The sequence below is a fragment of the Pelophylax lessonae genome, assembly GCF_965119305.1.
Source record: "Pelophylax lessonae genome assembly, chromosome: 3".
Lineage (NCBI taxonomy): Eukaryota > Metazoa > Chordata > Amphibia > Anura > Ranidae > Pelophylax > Pelophylax lessonae.
Genome location: NC_138770.1, coordinates 287,594,164 through 287,614,369, shown reverse-complemented (window position 1 = coordinate 287,614,369; position 20,206 = coordinate 287,594,164).

Sequence of the window (20,206 nt, the reverse complement as noted above, 5' to 3'; positions counted from 1 at the left end):
CATTTTCTATATACTCGCTAAATTGGTGTCTTTTGTTACACTTTTTTCTTGCCTTTATAATTGGTGAAATGTTTTTTGTGCATGCTACGGCCCCTTTTGAGTTGTTGATTTGCATCTGAGCCTTGTCCACCTCCGTCATTTCCCCTCCGACCACTGGGTGGTGCGCTCCCCAGACGTCTCAGCGGATGTGTGGTCCTCTCACACACCGCTGGCCGGAAGTCTCCTTTCGTTCGGCGCTGTTGTGGCCGCTCTGGGCTGCCTGTTGTGGCCAATTAAGAGCGACACTGCGCATGCGCCTCCCTGGAGGCGCGCACAGTTGAGGACCTGACCCGCCCACGTTGCGTATGACGTCATGCGCAGCGTGGCGTCGGGGTGGGGGCCATATCAAGCGGGACTCGATGCCTCATTCAGTCAGGAGTCGGCGTTGTTTGATATGGCGGTCCCACGCAGGTAAGAATTGTGTAGCACATTGTTTTTTTGTCACTTGGTGACAGAACGATTCATTAATTCTTGAATCTTTTTACCCCTCCGACAATGTTTTTAAAGAACTGCTTAATGGCTGGCTTTTCTTGACCCAGCGACAACAGCACATAAACCCAGTATCTGGACTCCATATCGGACTCCGAGTTATCAACCCGTACTTGAAAGGGCCCACTTATCCATCTATTACTTTGCAGGTAAAGCCCCTCCTTTTTTGCTCTTTTGTCTCCCTTTGCCCCCTCTTTTTTCCATTTACTTATTGGAGAGTCACTCTACAGACTCCTAATCATAGGCATACGTTTTTTGCATTTTTCACTTTAACAGTTCATTGCCCTGCGTGTTGGTTCCAACATGGCCGCCAAACCTGAGCCCTCCTGTTTTTAACCCTGTTTTATCCTGACTATACAAACGGGTCTATCATATACATCAAATGAGGTACATATACCAGCCGAATATATAGTTTTCCTTTTACTTTCTTCCATTTTTTTGATGGTGAAGGTTTTTTCAGCCTATATCTTTATCCTGCTTCATATGCCCCTCCACATCCGCGGGTGAGACGTTTTTCTTGGGGAGCGCTTCTATCCAACTGGTCCACGAGTGGGTCTGTCCTTGGTGGTGGTCTCGGATGCATCTCGATACTTTATGGTGGCATGCAACTTATATTTGTTGTTATACATATATGCATTTGATCCAATAACCTATGTTTACTGTTGTTGTATCATACAGGCATTATAGATTGATATATTGATATATTCTCATTCCCCTGAAGAAACGGAGCATTGTTGCCCGTGAAACATGTCGGGACTGGTCTGATGTTCATCATTGGACGCATTCATCCTTATCATTCATTTACAGCCTCATGTTTTATGTATTTGCTTTTTTTGCATTTGTATATGTCAAAATATATATATATGTTGTATCTATGTCACACTGTTGGTCTTTGGTTTTAAAGATGTTATGTCAATAAACTTTTCCAGTTTTTAATTATGTCTTTATTATTTTGAATTATCTGGTACCTTAAAAGTCCCACCAGCCCTCCCATTTCTCTTCCTATTCTTCTTTATCTTACAGTTCTCTGTCTCACCTTTTCCCCATTCTTGTCCCTTCCAGTTCCCCTTTCCAGTTCTTTTTCTTTTATTTTCCCCACCTTGCTTTTCCCATCCCTCTCCTTTCCCCTGCTTCCTTTCTCCCATCTTTTTCTCTCCCTTTTCTTACTTTTTTTTCTTTCTCTCTCTCTTTTTTTCTTTGTACCCCAGCACTTACCTGCACACCTCAGGTTTAGTTGTTGGTTTCACTCTTTGGGATATCTTTCCCAGTATAGATTATATACAGATTAGGGATGCGGTACCTCCATTTACTATCTTGTGCTACAAACACACCCTTTATTTGAAATAATTCTAGGTGGATAACACACCTGAGGGCGCTTTTGTTTTTTGGCTTCCAGCCAAGTGTTTGTATAAATGGATTTTTCTATAATAATTTCTATATAGATCCATTGTATCTTTATATGCTCAGCCCTTTATCAATATCTCGGAGAGACAGTAATTTTATTTTTTGTTTTTCGTGACACATACTTTTCGGAGTAGCCGTGTCTTTTTTCAGCTTCGCTATCTGTGGAGTCGCTGGTGGTCGAGTGGTCTGGAATTGTGGGCACAGGCATGGATTTGCTAGGTACAGCATGGACCGGCTTCATGGAAGATATACAATCCACATGTGGGTCTCATACCAAAACAGAGGAAGACCTTGGGACTTACTTAGGTAAAATGTTTAATTTACTAAAGCGCAAATCACATCTTTACTGGCACATAGAATACTTCCTTAAGTACATTGATGAGAACATCAGTCCTCAGGGTCTTAGGATACATACCCTCCCTACTCTGAGAGATCCATCAGAGACTTTTAAGAAAGAATGGGAGAGCATACTAAATACATGCAGTCAAGACTTAATGAAATCACTTGTTGTCCAGTACAAGGTGGACATGACAGCATTAGACACTGAAATAGACCAAATGAACACCAAATATAAACAGGTTTTTGGGGCCCCTAACTTTGCCCCAGCCTGGACAGAAGTGAAGGTCAAACTAGAGGCCATGAATAAAGAAATTATTCATAAAAAACAACTCAAATTTCAAAAAGATAAACAAGCCTTCAATGAAGGCTACGCTTACAAGTGGAATTCTAGAACCCGTCCCACACGCACACATCAAACACGCAATATCAATCACGCTGAAACCACAGATGACAACCTAGAATCTGACTCTAGCATGGCTAGTTCCCTTTCGCACAAATCACGAGCATCACGTTCAGGTCCACCAGTCTCCAATAAACGCACCAAGGCCCAGAAACGAGGACGAGGCAGTGCTGGTCCTTCTCCCACTTTACCCTCGAGTCAAAATAAGAAAAAACCTGACACCCTTGCCAATCTAAACACATCCACGAATTTACCCAACATAGCTCCCACACTACAGAAAGTATTAGCCAGAAACACGTCACTTCCTTTAAACACCAGTGATTCCGCATCCGCCACTTCGGATGACGGTTTTTTAGAATTACCCACTCCCCAAACACCCAGGAACACCAAACAGGGCAACCCAAACATGTATGTGAAACCCAAAACAACCTAAATAACCTCAACATACACACTAATTCGTCGAATAAACTGAACATCATTAACCTAGCCTCAATTGACCTGACTCCTGCCCAGGAACAAGTGCTTGGTCTGGGTTTAGGCTTTTGCCCCTCTAGGGCTATTGATACCTCTGAAACTATAAAAGATTTGCATCTTTTTGCAAGAAATCTTACTTTTAAGTTTATGTTTGATGAAGATAGGAAACAAAAAAATTTAGAAAAACAACTAGCTGAACAGACCAAGCACTTTACCATGGCCGAGAGCAGGGCCATCAAAGACCTAGTCTTGCTATATGAAGAAGGCAACACTGAAGTTATGTCCATCATTGATTCGATTGATTCACCGACTGAAACCCCTTCTTTTCCTATTCCCTCATATCCACCAAAAAAGGTTTTCAAACCTAAATCAGAAAAATTTCCAGATTTATCCAACAATGCCAACATTTGGACGTTCGTTCAACGGGTGTCCAAAGATTTAAAAATTACTTCTTTGCCCACCATTCCTAGAAACCTTACTAAAGACCAGGCTTTAGCTCTAACCTCACTCCAAAAAAATAAAGACATCCTTATAAAACAATCAGACAAAGGGGGCAACATAGTTGTCATGTCTCCCCCCCAGTACGAAACAATGTGTTTAGAAGTCTTATGCAATCGCGAATGGTATCTTCCCATTGAGTCTGATTGCATTAAGGACTTCATATGTGAATATAGGTCCCTGTGTTTTGAGGCCTTTTCCCAGGGCCTCATAGACAGGGACACCTATAATTTTCTGTCCAACAAACACCCTAAAACCCCCACCTTTTATACCTTACCCAAGGTGCACAAAAGTCTTGTGCACCCGCCCGGTAGGCCCATTGTCTCTGGCAACGGGTCGCTCACGGAGCACGCCAGCAAATTTGTGGACTCTTTCTTACTTCCCCATGTTCTTGCACTCCCTTCTTACATCAGGGATACTACCGATCTTTTGAAACACCTTGAGGAGATTCAGGTCCCTCCGGATGCCCTGCTTGTAGCCATCGATATTGAAGCATTATACTCCAGTATCCCGCATGACCAAGGCATCCGGATGGCCGAATCCTTCCTCAAAGAACAGGACCACAAGACTTGGCCTTTGATGGACTTTGTCCTTCGATTGCTAAGATTTATTCTCACGAGAAATTACTTCACCTTTTTGGAACAAACTTACTTGCAGGTCCAGGGGGTAGCTATGGGCACTTGCTGCGCTCCCTCCTATGCCAACTTATATCTGGGCGCCTGGGAGAGGCTGATCTTCTCTGATGAAGGAATGGAACAATGGATGCCTTACATTTTAATTTGGTACAGATTCATTGATGATCTATTGATCATCTGGACAGGTACAGTTGATGAACTTTTACTTTTTTTGAAAGCTATTGACAACAATAATCTAAACCTCAAATTTACTTATACATTTGATAGGCATCTTATCTCGTTCCTTGACCTGAACATCAGCCTCTCCCCGGATGGCCTCATTGACACTGATCTTTACCGCAAACCTAGTGCGGGTAACACCATTCTTAGCGCAGCAAGTGCCCATCCCGCCCCCTTGATCGCAAGTATCCCGTATGCTCAATATCTAAGGCTCCGTAGGAACTGTTCCGCTGAGGCCAAGTTTCGTGTCCAAGCTGGCCTGCTTCGTGAGCGACTCCTTGCCAGAGGATATTCCAAGACGCTTCTCAGGAAGGCTTACAATAGAGCCAATAACTATTCGAGAGCCGAATTGTTATACAAAACCACCTCAAAAAAAGATGATAAAAGTGTTAGATTTATCACCACGTACTCTGCACATGAAGACGTTTTGCGAAATATCCTGAAACGTCACTGGCCAATCCTTACCCAAGACCTTACCCTCCACAAATATCTGAGTGCCAGACCGAGTCTGGTATTCAGGCGATCAATGTCCCTTAGGGACTGCCTGACTAAAAGTCATTATATCAAACATTCTACCAGTGCAGGTTCCCCAAAAGGTACATATCGGTGTGGTTCCTGTGATAAATGCCCTTGGGTAAAAGTTGGAACAGGTATCCGCCTACCCAATGGGAAATGGTTTCAATCTAGACATTACGCCGACTGTGACACTCAAGGGGTTATATACCTTATGAGTTGTCGCTGTGGGGCATTTTATGTCGGCAAGACCATCAGGAAATTCAGCAAACGTATAGATGACCACATCTATCACTTTGAGGGAGGTACCATACAAACGAGCGTCACACGCCATATAGCTTTTCGCCACAAGTATGATAATTCCATGGTTTCGTTTTTTGCTTTGGAAGTGATTCCCCAGGACCCCCGCGGGGGAAATTGGGACAAACGAATCCTACAAAGAGAATCCTTTTGGATAGAATCCTTAGAGGCTACCACACCTCCCGGGATAAATGAGGTCCTGACTTATAAGCCATTTTTGGGTTAAAAATGCCCCCCTTCCCCCCTTTTGAAAATACCCTTGAGCCCGATCCATGTGACCTTTGGGCATCCATGCCTCCACTTTGCCCACAGCATGTTCCCGGACCATCCACTTCCTGCGACATCCCGACTGCGATTCTGGCAAATGGTAAGTCAGTCAGCTGTTCCAATTATTTGGAAATACCGCTGCTGTGCTCTTCTTTATATTATAAAAAAAATGTTTTTTCTTTGATGTCTCTCCGAGATTTTATATCCTTTAGTGCTGTAGCATTTAGAATTATGATACTTCTTATTTGTTTATGGATTCTTGTTTCCCCTATATTGGAAATCCTTGTATTCCATAATAGGGGTTTCAATATGTAGAAACCACGACGGATCTCCATGTTCCCTACTGGTCCTTTTTACAACCGCAGTTTACTGTTGTGATTGGAATTCCATTTTCTATATACTCGCTAAATTGGTGTCTTTTGTTACACTTTTTTCTTGCCTTTATAATTGGTGAAATGTTTTTTGTGCATGCTACGGCCCCTTTTGAGTTGTTGATTTGCATCTGAGCCTTGTCCACCTCCGTCATTTCCCCTCCGACCACTGGGTGGTGCGCTCCCCAGACGTCTCAGCGGATGTGTGGTCCTCTCACACACCGCTGGCCGGAAGTCTCCTTTCGTTCGGCGCTGTTGTGGCCGCTCTGGGCTGCCTGTTGTGGCCCATTAAGAGCGACACTGCGCATGCGCCTCCCTGGAGGCGCGCACAGTTGAGGACCTGACCCGCCCACGTTGCGTATGACGTCATGCGCAGCGTGGCGTCGGGTTGAGGGCCATATCAAGCGGGACTCGATGCCTCATTCAGTCAGGAGTCGGCGTTGTTTGATATGGCGGTCCCACGCAGGTAAGAATTGTGTAGCACATTGTTTTTTTGTCACTTGGTGACAGAACGATTCATTAATTCTTGAATCTTTTTACCCCTCCGACAATGTTTTTAAAGAACTGCTTAATGGCTGGCTTTTCTTGACCCAGCGACAACAGCACATAAACCCAGTATCTGGACTCCATATCGGACTCCGAGTTATCAACCCGTACTTGAAAGGGCCCACTTATCCATCTATTACTTTGCAGGTAAAGCCCCTCCTTTTTTGCTCTTTTGTCTCCCTTTGCCCCCTCTTTTTTCCATTTACTTATTGGAGAGTCACTCTACAGACTCCTAATCATAGGCATACGTTTTTTGCATTTTTCACTTTAACAGTTCATTGCCCTGCGTGTTGGTTCCAACATGGCCGCCAAACCTGAGCCCTCCTGTTTTTAACCCTGTTTTATCCTGACTATACAAACGGGTCTATCATATACATCAAATGAGGTACATATACCAGCCGAATATATAGTTTTCCTTTTACTTTCTTCCATTTTTTTGATGGTGAAGGTTTTTTCAGCCTATATCTTTATCCTGCTTCATATGCCCCTCCACATCCGCGGGTGAGACGTTTTTCTTGGTGAGCGCTTCTATCCAACTGGTCCACGAGTGGGTCTGTCCTTGGTGGTGGTCTCGGATGCATCTCGATACTTTATGGTGGCATGCAACTTATATTTGTTGTTATACATATATGCATTTGATCCAATAACCTATGTTTACTGTTGTTGTATCATACAGGCATTATAGATTGATATATTGATATATTCTCATTCCCCTGAAGAAACGGAGCATTGTTGCCCGTGAAACATGTCGGGACTGGTCTGATGTTCATCATTGGACGCATTCATCCTTATCATTCATTTACAGCCTCATGTTTTATGTATTTGCTTTTTTTGCATTTGTATATGTCAAAATATATATATATGTTGTATCTATGTCACACTGTTGGTCTTTGGTTTTAAAGATGTTATGTCAATAAACTTTTCCAGTTTTTAATTATGTCTTTATTATTTTGAATTATCTGGTACCTTAAAAGTTCCACCAGCCCTCCCATTTCTCTTCCTATTCTTCTTTATCTTACAGTTCTCTGTCTCACCTTTTCCCCATTCTTGTCCCTTCCAGTTCCCCTTTCCAGTTCTTTTTCTTTTATTTTCCCCACCTTGCTTTTCCCATCCCTCTCCTTTCCCCTGCTTCCTTTCTCCCATCTTTTTCTCTCCCTTTTCTTACTTTTTTTTCTTTCTCTCTCTCTTTTTTTCTTTGTACCCCAGCACTTACCTGCACACCTCAGGTTTAGTTGTTGGTTTCACTCTTTGGGATATCTTTCCCAGTATAGATTATATACAGATTAGGGATGCGGTACCTCCATTTACTATCTTGTGCTACAAACACACCCTTTATTTGATGTATATATATATATATATATACATATATTTACATAAAAAGTACAGTAAAACTGCAGGAAAGGGCACTGGGGGGTAATGTAATGTGATTTTATTTTATTTTGAACGATATCAGTGTGTTTGGTGCATTTTACATTCGAATTTGCCGCCGGTTCCAACCCCCGGCGGACGTCACGTCGCCGGAGACGGAAGCCGGGGCTCGCAGACGATCGGGAGAGAGCTCCGCCGCCGCACACCGCTCGCAGTCTTCGCTGGATCCCGGAGAAAAGGTAAGTAAAACCTCCTCCAGCATCCAGCGATCTTCTTAGCGCTACCCCGAGTGTGACTCGGGGTTACCGCTTTTGGCACTAAAATCTTACCCCGAGTCACACTCGGGAATACCGCTAGGAAGGTTAATTCAACGTACTTTTCCCATCTCACATTTATCCATTTGCTTAAATGCCTGGAGAAACTTCATTGGTGGTCTAAGTATTGCCAGATCTGCTGTTTGGAGGCTGAAGAGTGGGACATTTGAGTGGAGAGTGATAAACAGTTTTGCTTTAGACTGCTGGTGATTGTTGTGTTTGCCCTTTTAGGTGTTTTGTTAGGGGGTCTTTCTTTGCAGTTTTTTTTTTTTACACCTGTCACTTTTTTCTTTCTATCCTTCCTTCAGACTACTAATTAAGCGGAGTGGTTAATTGGTCACAGGTGCTTCAAGTCCTATATAACTTTCTGTAGGACTCATTTCTGAGCTTGCCACCTTTTTGCTTGCTGGATCTCTGACCAAGTAGAACTTGACTAAGTGGTGAGTTAAAAACCAGAGTTTATGACAGGAGTCTTCAGACCAGTAAGTAACATCTGACATTTTCCATTAGTTGTATTATTGTTGTAACTGGGAAAATGTGTGCTAGCAAGGATTGAAAGTTTTGTGCAGTGCACAGTGTGCCACATGTATGCAATAACGGAGCAACTGCTCCAGGATGGATACCGCTGCGACTGATTTGAGTGGATTGCCCTTCTGGAAGCTCACATTAGAGATCTGGAGGAGCAAATTGCAACACTGGGCAGAACTGACAACCTTGAAAAGGGTCCTCTGCTCACTGAGCAGGTGGCTAGTGGGGTTAATGGGGAGGGTGGAGGGGAAGTCAGGATTGTCTGGTAGGAAGATGGGTTAATACAGTCAGAGGGAGTGGTAGGGGCTCACAGAAAAGGAAGGCCAGCCCTGGGTTTGAGCACCCTAACAAATTTGCCACGATGGGTGAAGATGTGGGGGTGGCAAGCTCAGAGGTGGCAGCCCTAGATGTCACTCCTATCCCTAACAGCCGGGAGAGCAGCCCGTCTAGTAGTGGTGGTGAGGATAGTGCAGGTAGGCCTAGACAGTTGGTGGTAATAGGAGATTCTATAATCAGAAGGACTGAATAGAATAATTTGTTTGGATTGCCTCAACCGAATGGTTTTCTGTCTCACTGGTGCCAGGGTTCAGCATGTGGTGGACCGGGTTGATAAATTACTGGGAGGGGCTGAGCATGACCCAGCTGTCCTGGTCCACATTGGAACCAATGACGGTATATATGGAAGGTGGAGGCTCCTTCAGAACCAATTTAATGAACTAGGCTGCAAGTTGAAGGGAATGACCTCCAAGGTGATATTCTCTGAAATATTGCCTGCGCCATGCGCAACACAGGAAAGACGGGGTGATTAGAGAGCTGAATGCATGGCTAAAGACCTGGTGTAAGAAGTAGGGATTTGGGTTTTTAGAGCACTTGGCTTACTTTTCAGTGGGTACAACCTAAATTCTACAGATGGCTTGCACCTAAATGGAAGGGGGTCTGTTGTGCTGGGGCAGAGGTTTTTCAGAAGGCTGAAGGATTATTTAAACTAGCATTGAGGGGGGAGGGTGAATTTGATTATAATGGGGCAGACAGGTCAGACAGAGTCAGCCCCTATTGGTGGGTGGAATGGGGAAAGGTGGAGGTAGAGCTATGGCAGAGGATAAGAAGGTTTCCATGTTACAATCAACCATTGGAAATGGTACTATTTGTACCAAAATAAGTGTGCAAAATGTGACAATTAATTAAAGTGTTTGTTCACCAATGCCAGAAGTCTGCCAAGCAAGATAGGTATTGCTGAATCTTGGCTTCATTCTTCACATGACTGGGCTATTAAAATTACTAGCTATGCTCTCTTTTGAAAAGAGAGGATAAAATGGAGGGGTGGTGTTGTCTGTCTGTATGTATGTGAGAAGTGATCTCAAAGTGAGTGTGAAAGAGGACCTAGTTGATGGAGCGTGTGATAAGTCTGAAGCAGTATGGGTGGAAATGTACATGGGTGTGCATAATACAAAGATTATCATTGGAGTTTTTTATAGACCTCCCAGTATTATTGAGGAGGCGGAACAGATAGAAAGGGCTGGGACAGTGGTAATAATGGGGGAATTTAAATACCCAGACATTGACTGGAGTAATGGCACTGCTGGAACAGGTAAAGGGCAAAAATGTATAAACTTATTACAAGACAAATTTATGGTACAGTTTATTGAAGCCCTGACTAGAAATGATGGCCTGTTGGACCTGGTAATTTAAAACCATGCAGAGCTTAATAATAATGTTCATATCAAATAAAATCTGGGTAGCAGTGACCATAATATGATTTAATTTAATGTTAGCTGTAAGCAACAAGCGCAGACAGGAAATATAAAAACACTTAACTTTAGGAGATCAAATTTTCCAAGGATGAGGGCTGCTCTCCAAGACTTAGCCTGGGAGAGAATAATGGCATCAATAAACACAGAACAGAAATGGAAATTCTTCAAAAACACTGTATACAAACTTACTGCAAAGTATTTTCCCATGGGCAATACATTTAAAAGGCTAAAAATAAAACCTATGTGCCTCGTGGCCAAAGTTAAAAAAGCTATAAATAATAAGAAAAGAGCTTTTAAAAAATTTAAAAATAAAGGAACACTATCATTATTTAATTGTTATAAAAAATAAAACAGAATATGTAAAAAGGAAATCAAGGTCGCAAAAATTCAAAATGGTTTCTTCACAGTAAGAGCTGTGAAAATGTGGAATAGACTCCCTCCAGAGGTGGTTCTGGCCAGCTCACTAGATTACTTAAAAAAAAAAGCCTGGATTCTTTCCTAGGTGTAAATAATCTAACTGGGTACTAATATTTATAGGTAAAGTTGATCCAGGGTATATCCAATTGCCTCTCGGGGGATCAGGAAGGAATTTTTTTCCCTGCTGTAGCAAATTGGATCAAGCTTTGATGGGGTTTTTCGCCTTTCTCAGGATCAACTGCGGGTATAGGATTGTGTATATGGGATTGTATGGTTGGGTTTTCTTTACTGTTTTTTGTTTTTTATTGGTTGAGCCAGATGGACTTTTTTTCAACCTGACTAACTATGTGGGGCGAGTTCCGGATGTGAAGCCGAGAGGATGCACGCTGCAGAGGCTCGTGATATCCGTTTGACATCCTGACATCCTTAAGATTTTCAGCCGCTTACCCTGGCAGTGGGGGTGTTCCTTCCTCTGAATTGCCTACTAACTACTCTCTTTACTGTCACCGAAGCGGGGCTCGGTACAGAAACAAGCCTCCTGCGGGTCCCGCAGCTCATCTCCTGTGACGTAGTGCAGCCAGGGGGAGGAAGCCCTATTCCTATTCATACTGCTGAGTCTACGGCTGAGTCTGGCGAGAGTGTTGCCCTGTCCACTGAGGGGGTCCTAACCGGGCGGTCTTAAAACTGCAACCATCCTAGTGGCCATTGAAGGTAGCAAAACTTCTCTCCTGACGAGGATTGATTCCCTGGCCCTAGAATGTGTCCTAATCAGGCAGGATCTTGATAAGTTCAGGGGCCGCCTTGATACAGCAGAAGCCCGCATTGTAGAGGTGGAGGGCTACCACTTCGTCTCATACCACTACTTTGGCTAAAATGCAACATACAGTTAGACTTCTCATGGCTCGTTCAGATGATGCTGAAAACAGACTTCGTCTGAATAATATAAGGGTGGTCGGTCTCCCGAAAGGAGTGGAGGGGGCCCAACCAGCTATATTTGCCAAGGCATTTTTCAAGCAAATCCTTAACCTTCAAAAAAATCTCTCCGATGTATCAGGTGGAGAGGGCACACAGGGTGCCTGCTAGTATGAGGCCTCCTGGCTCTGCTCCCCGGCCCTTCCAGGATAGGGATCTCATTTTGGCTGAAGCGGGGATACAACAGACAATTAGTTTTGAAAACATTATTTTGCATCTTTTTCCAGATTTTTCTCCTGCTTTGCAGAAGCGTAGAAGGTTATTTGTGGATGTACGTAGGCGACTCCGTGAGAAGAACTTACAATATAATATGTTGTATCCCTGCAAACTTAGAGTTGTGTATAATGGTAACACTCATTACTTTGAAGATCCTACCAGGGTGGCGGACTGGCTGGATACTCTTTAATGTAGAATATGTTTTTTTTTTTTTCTTTCTGACCACCGTGTATGTGTGGCTTGTTGCTCCTGTTATTCCACTGTTTAAATGTTAAGGAATCCTTGACTTCCCCTGCTTGTGTTTGGAATGATCTCTTTCAGGTTTTCACCCCACTGTTTTGGTTCCCCCACTTAGCAAAGGCCTTTTTTTCTTAGTTGGAAGGAGGGGGGACATTGTTAGACCCCTTTATGGGATGTTAGGGGTAATGACGTTTCTTCGGCTTCCTCTGAGTCCTCCTGTGATTTTTGAATCGTATATTTCCAAACTGAACAATGGCAATTGATGTCAGAATTGTTTCTTGGAATGTTAGTGGTCTGAATTCCGGGGTTAAAAGGTCACAGATTTTTCAGTTTTTTAAATCACAGAACCCTCATATTGTTTTGCTACAAGAGACTCATTTATTTGGAAACAACATTTTGACAATAAGGAGGAATTGGATCCAAAGAACATTTCATGCCACTTTTTCTTCCTATGCCAGAGTTACTATTTTGTTACATAAGTCTTTGCATTGTGTGGTGCAGGGAGTGTTTTCGGATCCTGAGGGGAGGCTGTTATCTTTAAAATTGAGACCCATATGATAGCGGTGGTTAATGTATATGTACCCCCTCCATTTTGCAGGGATGTACTTTATAAAATCTTGGATAAGCTAACCCCTTTTCTTCCTATTACATTTTTGATTGCAGGTGATTTCAATAATATTTTAGATGGGTTATTGGATACATCCAACCCCAATAGGGCTCCAGATCTTACTGAGACCTGGAGATGGAGACATCCTGCACAAAGATCATATTCATATCTGTCAGGCAGCTTTCACTCCTCATCAAGAATCGATATGGCTTTTGCTAGTTCATCTTTGTTACCTTGGGTAAAAGACGCCACGAATCTTGCCGCAGGTATATCAGATCACACTCCTCTTCAGGTTACCTTGTCTTTACCTTGTCCCTGGGCTGCCTATTCTTGGCGCCTTCAACCTGGCTGGGTGGAGTCCGAAGTTATACCGGCAGTGACGGCACGGTTTGCTATGTACTGGCCGGTCAATGATGGCTCCTCCACTCCCCAGATTGTCTGGGACGCATTTAGAGCAGTTATTAGGGGGGGGGGGGGGAATAGATTTCGGTCATCAAGGCTGCTAGAGTCAATCAGCAGGCTGCTATAAAAGTATTACAGGAGAAAGAGGTGGGATGTGCGCAAGCTCATGCTGATGGCCCCTCAATGGAGTCCTTGGCATCTTTGAGGCAGGTTAGGAGAGAGGTTTCTCTACTGTTATTCCTGCAGTATATTTCCCTGTGGGGACTCCCCAATATTCGTCTAAGGGGGTCATCGGGACGTTTTAGAAATTTATCACACTTTATATGCTTCCCTGCCTGAGATAGACCACTCTGACCCGGCAAATTTTTTGGAGGGTATACCCCTCCAGATTCTCTCTGATTATGCCCAGGCTATGATGGATGCTCCATTTGCTACTGAGGAAGTGCTTGCAGCAATAGGCTCATTTTCAAATAATAAAGCCCCAGACCCTGATGGGCTCCTAGCGGAGTGGTACCAACATTATGCAGAGGAGCGGATTCCTAAACGTTTACATCTTTTATCAGGAATGCTTTAGGGCCAAAAGCATTCCACAGTCTTTTTATGAGGCTCACATAGTTCTTTTAGCAAAAAAGGAAAAGGACCCATTGTACTGTGCCTCATATAGACCCATCTCCCTTCTTAATATGGACCTAAAGATTTTAGCCACAAGATTGTCCAAAATTCTTCATCTTGTGGTGTCCTCAGATCAAACTGGCTATATGCCTGCAAAGGATATCAATCTGAGAAGGGGTTTAACCCATATTCAGCTGCGGGTGGATCTTCCAGACACCCGTGTTATGGCTTTTCTTGATCTTGAAAAGCCCTTTGATTCTGTGGACTGGGTCTATATGAGGACAGTTCTCCTTAACCACTTAAGCCCCGGAAGATTTTACCCCCTTCCTGACCAGGGGGTATTTTGCGATTCGGCACTGCGTGACTTTAACGGACAATTGCGCGGTCGTGCGACGCTGTACCTAAACGAATTTGGCGTCCTTTTTTTCCCACAAACAGAGCTTTCTTTTGGCGGTATTTGATCACCTGTGCGATTTTTTGATCACGCGCTATAAACAAAAAAAGAGCGTAAATTTTGCAAAAATAGCAATATTTTTCCCTTTTTTTTATATGAAATTCCCCCAAAAATAAATGTAAAAATCAAAATTTTTTAATATTTTCGGCCAATTTGTTTTATGCTACCTATGTTTGGTAAAAAAAATCGCAAAAAGCGTATTTTGATTGGTTTGCGCAAAAGTTATTGCGTTTACTAACAAAGGGAAAGATTTTTGTCATTTTTGTTGTTTTTTTTTTTAACGCGTAATGGCGGCGATCTGCGATTTTTTTTGCAGTACTGCGACATTGCGGCGGAAAGATCGGACCCTTGACTGACATTTTTGACACTTTTGGGGTTACCAGTGACATTTCTACAGTAATCAGTGCTATATATATGCACTGTTACTGTAAAAATACACTGGTAGTGAAGGGGTTAACTTTATTTGAGAGGGAGGGGCTGTGTGTGTCCCTAGGGGCGTGCTTCTAACTGTGATTGGCTGGGGCTTCAACTGTATGCAGAGTGATCAATGGATCTACATAGTAGATCCATGTGATCAGCTCTCATACAGAGAGGAGAATGACAGGCAGCTTGTTTACACAAGCTGCCTGACTTTCTCCCTCTCCCCCGCCGATCGCAGAGTGGCCGGCGGCGATCGGGTCCGCCGGTCACGCGCGCGGGGGGGTCCGTGACCACGCGGGAGCGGGAGCGCGCCTCCGGCGGCGCGCGCTCGCTCCCTAAACCCTCACAGGCGAGCGACGTAGACCTACGTCACTTTGCCTGTGAGGGGCTGACCGCCCACGTAGATAGTCGTGCGGCGGTCGGCAAGTGGTTAAAATGGGATTTGGTGAAAAATTTTTGACTTGGATTGAAATACTTTATGATCAACCAGTGGCTGCCATTAAAATTGGGGGCAAGTTGTCAGATTTTCTTTTCAGTTGGCCGCGGTACCAGGCAGGGGTGTCCCCTGTCACCTGGAATTTTTGCTCTTATTATGGAGCCTATCGCCCTGGCGCTGCGGTAATCTTTAGCAGTAAGTGGGGTAAGAGTGGGTAGTTTGGTCGAAAAGGTGGCATTATATGCTGACGATCTGGTGGTGTTCTTAAATGATGCAGATATCTCCTTGTCAGCGGTCTTGCATATCTTGAATGGAATTGCTGTACTTTCAGGTTTGAAAGTTAATTGGCAAAAAACGCAGGTTCTCTCCCTTGGTGAGGGGGCTAGGCCCTCCTCAGCCGCTGTATCCCAGTTACAATGGGTGACTCAAGTTAAATATTTGGGACTCCATATTACTAATTCTGTCATAGATTTTATTAGATTAAATATTTCCCCACTCTTATCGTAGTGCCTTGGTGCCTGGAAAAATCTCCCCCTCTCATTAATTGGTAGGGTTAATATGGTTAAAATTAAATTCCTGCCCCTGTTTCTTTATCTATTCCAGGATTCTCCAGTGTGGATCCCTAAGGCCGTTTTTCAATCCTTTCATACTGTAATATCAGATTTTTTATGGCTAGGGGGTACTCCTAGGATCAAACTGCATATACTGTAACAGCCATGGAAGAAGGGGGGTTTGGCAGTTCCTGACCTTTATAAATATTTTTTAGCAGGACAGTTGGTAGTTGCGCATAGATGGCTAACGAGTCCTTTGGACAATGCGGCTGTTGCCCTGGAGGCTGCGGTGGCGGGTTCATATGAGGCATTGGCACATATGGTTTATAGGGTGAATAGATCTCCCCATACTCAGACAGTATCTATGGGGTCGGTGCTTCGTGCTTGGCAGGTATCCCATAGTGCTGCCTTTGGTGGGCTTTTTTCTATTTCTCAATATACCCCCTTATGGAAGAATCCATAGCTTTCCCACCTTTATTCTTACCCTGACGAGAGGTGGTTTGGACGAGATTTGGGATAAAAACGTTAGTGGATATTACCGATCACGGGGAACTTATAACTTTTGATGATTTGAGAGTAATCTTCCATTTGCCAAATAATCATCTCTTTTGATTTTTACAACTGAGACATGCTTATTGGGCACAGTTTGGTGAGTCATTTATTGAAATGGCTCCCTCGGGATTGGAACAGTAGTTGAGAGATGAGGATTTAATTAAACCATTATCAGCTCTATATAAATTTCTATTTCCCGAGACATCTAAACTGTTAGAGAGATGTAGAAATAAATGGCTATTTGATGTCCCAGATCTAGATCAGAAGGATTGGGAATATGTGTGGGAGGTTTCATTCACTAGACTTACATCAGCAAGGGATCATCTGATTCACTATAAATTTTTGCATCGCATATATCTGACTCCTGCTAAACTGGGGAAAATTTTTAGTACAGTCCAAACTTTGTGTTGGTTTTGTTCTGCCACTGGAGCGGATTTCATTCACATTTTTTGGGAGTGTCCCGCCATTCGTACTTATTGGGATCAGGTTATGGACTGTATCCAGTTGGTTACAAGTATTGAACTTAGCCTGTCCATAAGGGTCTGTCTATTGAGTTTAGTCGACAGGGTAGCTCTTACTAGGGCGATTCGCACCCTTCTAACCCTTTTGTTATTTTATGGCAGAAAAATTGATTATACTATCCTGGAAAAAAAAACAGCTGCGCCAAAGGTAGATGCGTGGAAGGCGCTGGTAAATAGGGTTCTTCCATTGTATAAAGCAACTTATTTGAACAGAGGAATGTCCATGAAATTTGACAAGGTATGGGGTGGATGGGTTGGTTCTATGTATACTGTTTCTGACTGATTGATGAAATTATATTGGGTGAATTAAAAACAGTTAATATATTTGGTATATTCTGGTTATTGAGGCTGTCGGTTGTGGGTGGATTGTGTGCTCTGGGGGAATGGGCGAGGAAATTCTTTGTTTTTTTTGTGTTTTTTTGCTTGTTGTTGGTTTTTGTGTTCCTATGTAAATGTTTAAAATAATAAAGAGAAATTAAAAAGAAAAAACTATGTAACTATGAAAGTATTATCCATCTATACAATGAAATCACGCAAACTTTGAAATATGAGATAGAAAAACAACAGACAACCTGGTCCAGCTAGAAAAAGCTAAACAGTTATTGATTAAATGGCTTAAGCAAATAAAGTGTATGTTAAAAACTTATGATGAAATGCAGGCACTGATAACTTATCAAACCATATTTTAGAGAGGAGGAAGTGAGACACTGCGCTAAGGGACTCATGTAGCGTTTCGGAAAGTTAAAGTAGAACTTCAGAGAATACTTCTATTTTTCATTTTGGATACGGTAAGGGGGGGTTATAACCCCGGTCAGGTGCCATTTGTGTCCTATTGGGGATATTCCACTTGTTATCCCATAGCAAAAACAGGAAGTTAGAGGAAATTGAAGGAATCTGGTTGTCACCAGGATCCTGAGAACTAGTGTCCCCATTGGAACATTTCTCCTTCATTACTGCTCTGGGTACAACCCAAAATTTTTAGTGTTCAGTGATAACAGTAAATAGGAAAATAGAAAGTGAATCCCACAGACAGCACTAGAAGCCTAACGGTGTTCTAATCCCTCTACACTCTATACAAAAGTAAAATAAAAAAAAGCCTTTAGTTATACTTTAAATGCCTGTGATAAGCATGTGAACTACATACCTCTTTATCTTTAGATTTCTTCACAGATATTTTGTTTTATATATGAAAACCAATGAATGACAGGTAAAAACATACTGTGACTTGGATTACTATAACTGAAAACAAAACCCAGATGGCAATATATCCACACCTTTTGTATCTTTGCCTATGTCCTATATTATGTGTATGTTAAATCAGCATTGTAAATAATTAACGAGGTCTAGGTTGGATATGGTTATAGATCTGTAGCTACTGAAACACGGTGTGCATAAGCATGAGTTTAGGCAGAAATGAAGCCTCCAGAAGTATAGTAATTATGCATCTCTCTTTCTGCAAACAGCATCCCCCCTTCCTCATTTTATAGGGTACTGTGAAATGTCTCACCAACACAGGTCACTAACCAAGCTGCCATGGCATGCAGACCACATACAAAGCACACATCTTTTTTCATAACATAGGAAAATATCCTCTTAGTTCTTTACTGGCAAAATAAATAAAGGGGTACATACAGAAGACTTTATTTACAGTGGTAAACAGTAGTAGTGTCTGGGTGAAGTATTCTCTATGTTTCTGTTGCCCATAACATTGCTGATCTACTTTTACTTGATAAAACTACCCAATAGACCAGCCAGAGTTTCAGGTCACAAGCAGAGTGGATGTGAATTCTTTATTTAGCATCACATAGCACCTGTCCTGTGGGTGTTGTCTCTTGCAGGCACTGGTTTCTGAGATGAATTGTATTAATCTTAACTGATTCACAGCAACCACAGACATGCATGGGAATCCACTTCATTTGTTCACCGAGTACATTCATTTTCATTACATAAAAGATGATCTAATGCTATACAGATACAGTTATAATAATGAACATGATGATAAAGCTATGCTGGTTACATTGCTGAAAAATACAATTTATTATTTGATATTTCTGAGGATTCTGAACAAAAGCCATGTCTGAGGTTTAGAGGCTGAAATGGAAAATTACATAGAAAGCTGCATGATTATAAAAATGTACACAAAAACAATACTTTTGACTTTTTAGTTAAACACATTCCACTGCAATAGTTAAAGAACTGTAACTGAACAAGGGCACGGAAATAATATTTAGGGCCTCATGCACAGGGAAGTATAGCATCTCCTGTGTGTTGAGGTGTAAAACCCCTGGCACTTTCCGGTGCCCAGAGAGCCGATTGTGCAGTGTACAGCTACCAATACAAATGAATGGTTGTACAGCTGTGCTTCTGCATCTGCGTTTACCTGCGCATGCATGTACAAAGCATCTTCCCGAATGCAAAACTGGTGCATTTGGACAGAAGTGCAATATACGCACATGCAGAGGCCACCACCATTTACTCAAGCATAGCTTTAAAAACATTCATGTCCACTGGCGGCTTCATGCAATATATTCGGCTCCCCGGGAGCAAGAAAGTTCAGGGTATTTTATGCCTCAGCACACAGAAACTGCTAAGCTACCATGTACACAAGGGTAATTCTTTAAGCAATATCCCAGACAAACCGGTGAACAGTTACACTGAACTAAATATATCCCATAGGCCACTTTAAGGCAGAAATCCACCCAAAAGGGGAAGCTCCGCTTGTTTGCACCCTCCCCCCCCCCGTACACTGCCAAATTTGTCACTTTTTTTTGGGGGGGGGGGGCAGGTACTTGGTTTTGACAAGTACCTGCTCCCACTCCTGGGCAAGATCACCGATCTACATTTTCAGATTCCTCCACCCCCACTGCCTTCTGGGACACACACAGGTCCCAGAAGACAGCGAGATTATTCAAAAAGCGCAGCAGGACTCACGCATGCGCATTAGGAAACTGGCTGTGAAGCCTTACTTACAATGTCAGCAACTACACCCAAAGCCGATTGATGAATCAGCAAAAACTGCCGATCGTGGGATCCCTGGACAGGTAAGTGTCCTTATATTAAAAGTCAGCAGCTACAGTATTTGTAGCTGCTGACTTTTAATTTTTTTTTTACAGACTGGAGCTCCTCTTTAAAGTAGAAGTAAACTCCACTTTTGAAATTGTACCTACAGGTAAGCCTATAAGAAGGTTTACCTGTAGGTACAGTGAATATCTCCTAAACTTGCACAGTTTAGGAGATATTCACAAGCAATGCTGCCAGTGAAATCACCAGTGCATGCGCTCTGAAGGGACGGCATAGCTGTGCTATACCTTCAGAGCTCCGTGCCGCAGCAGAAGGCTCCTGCGCGCATGT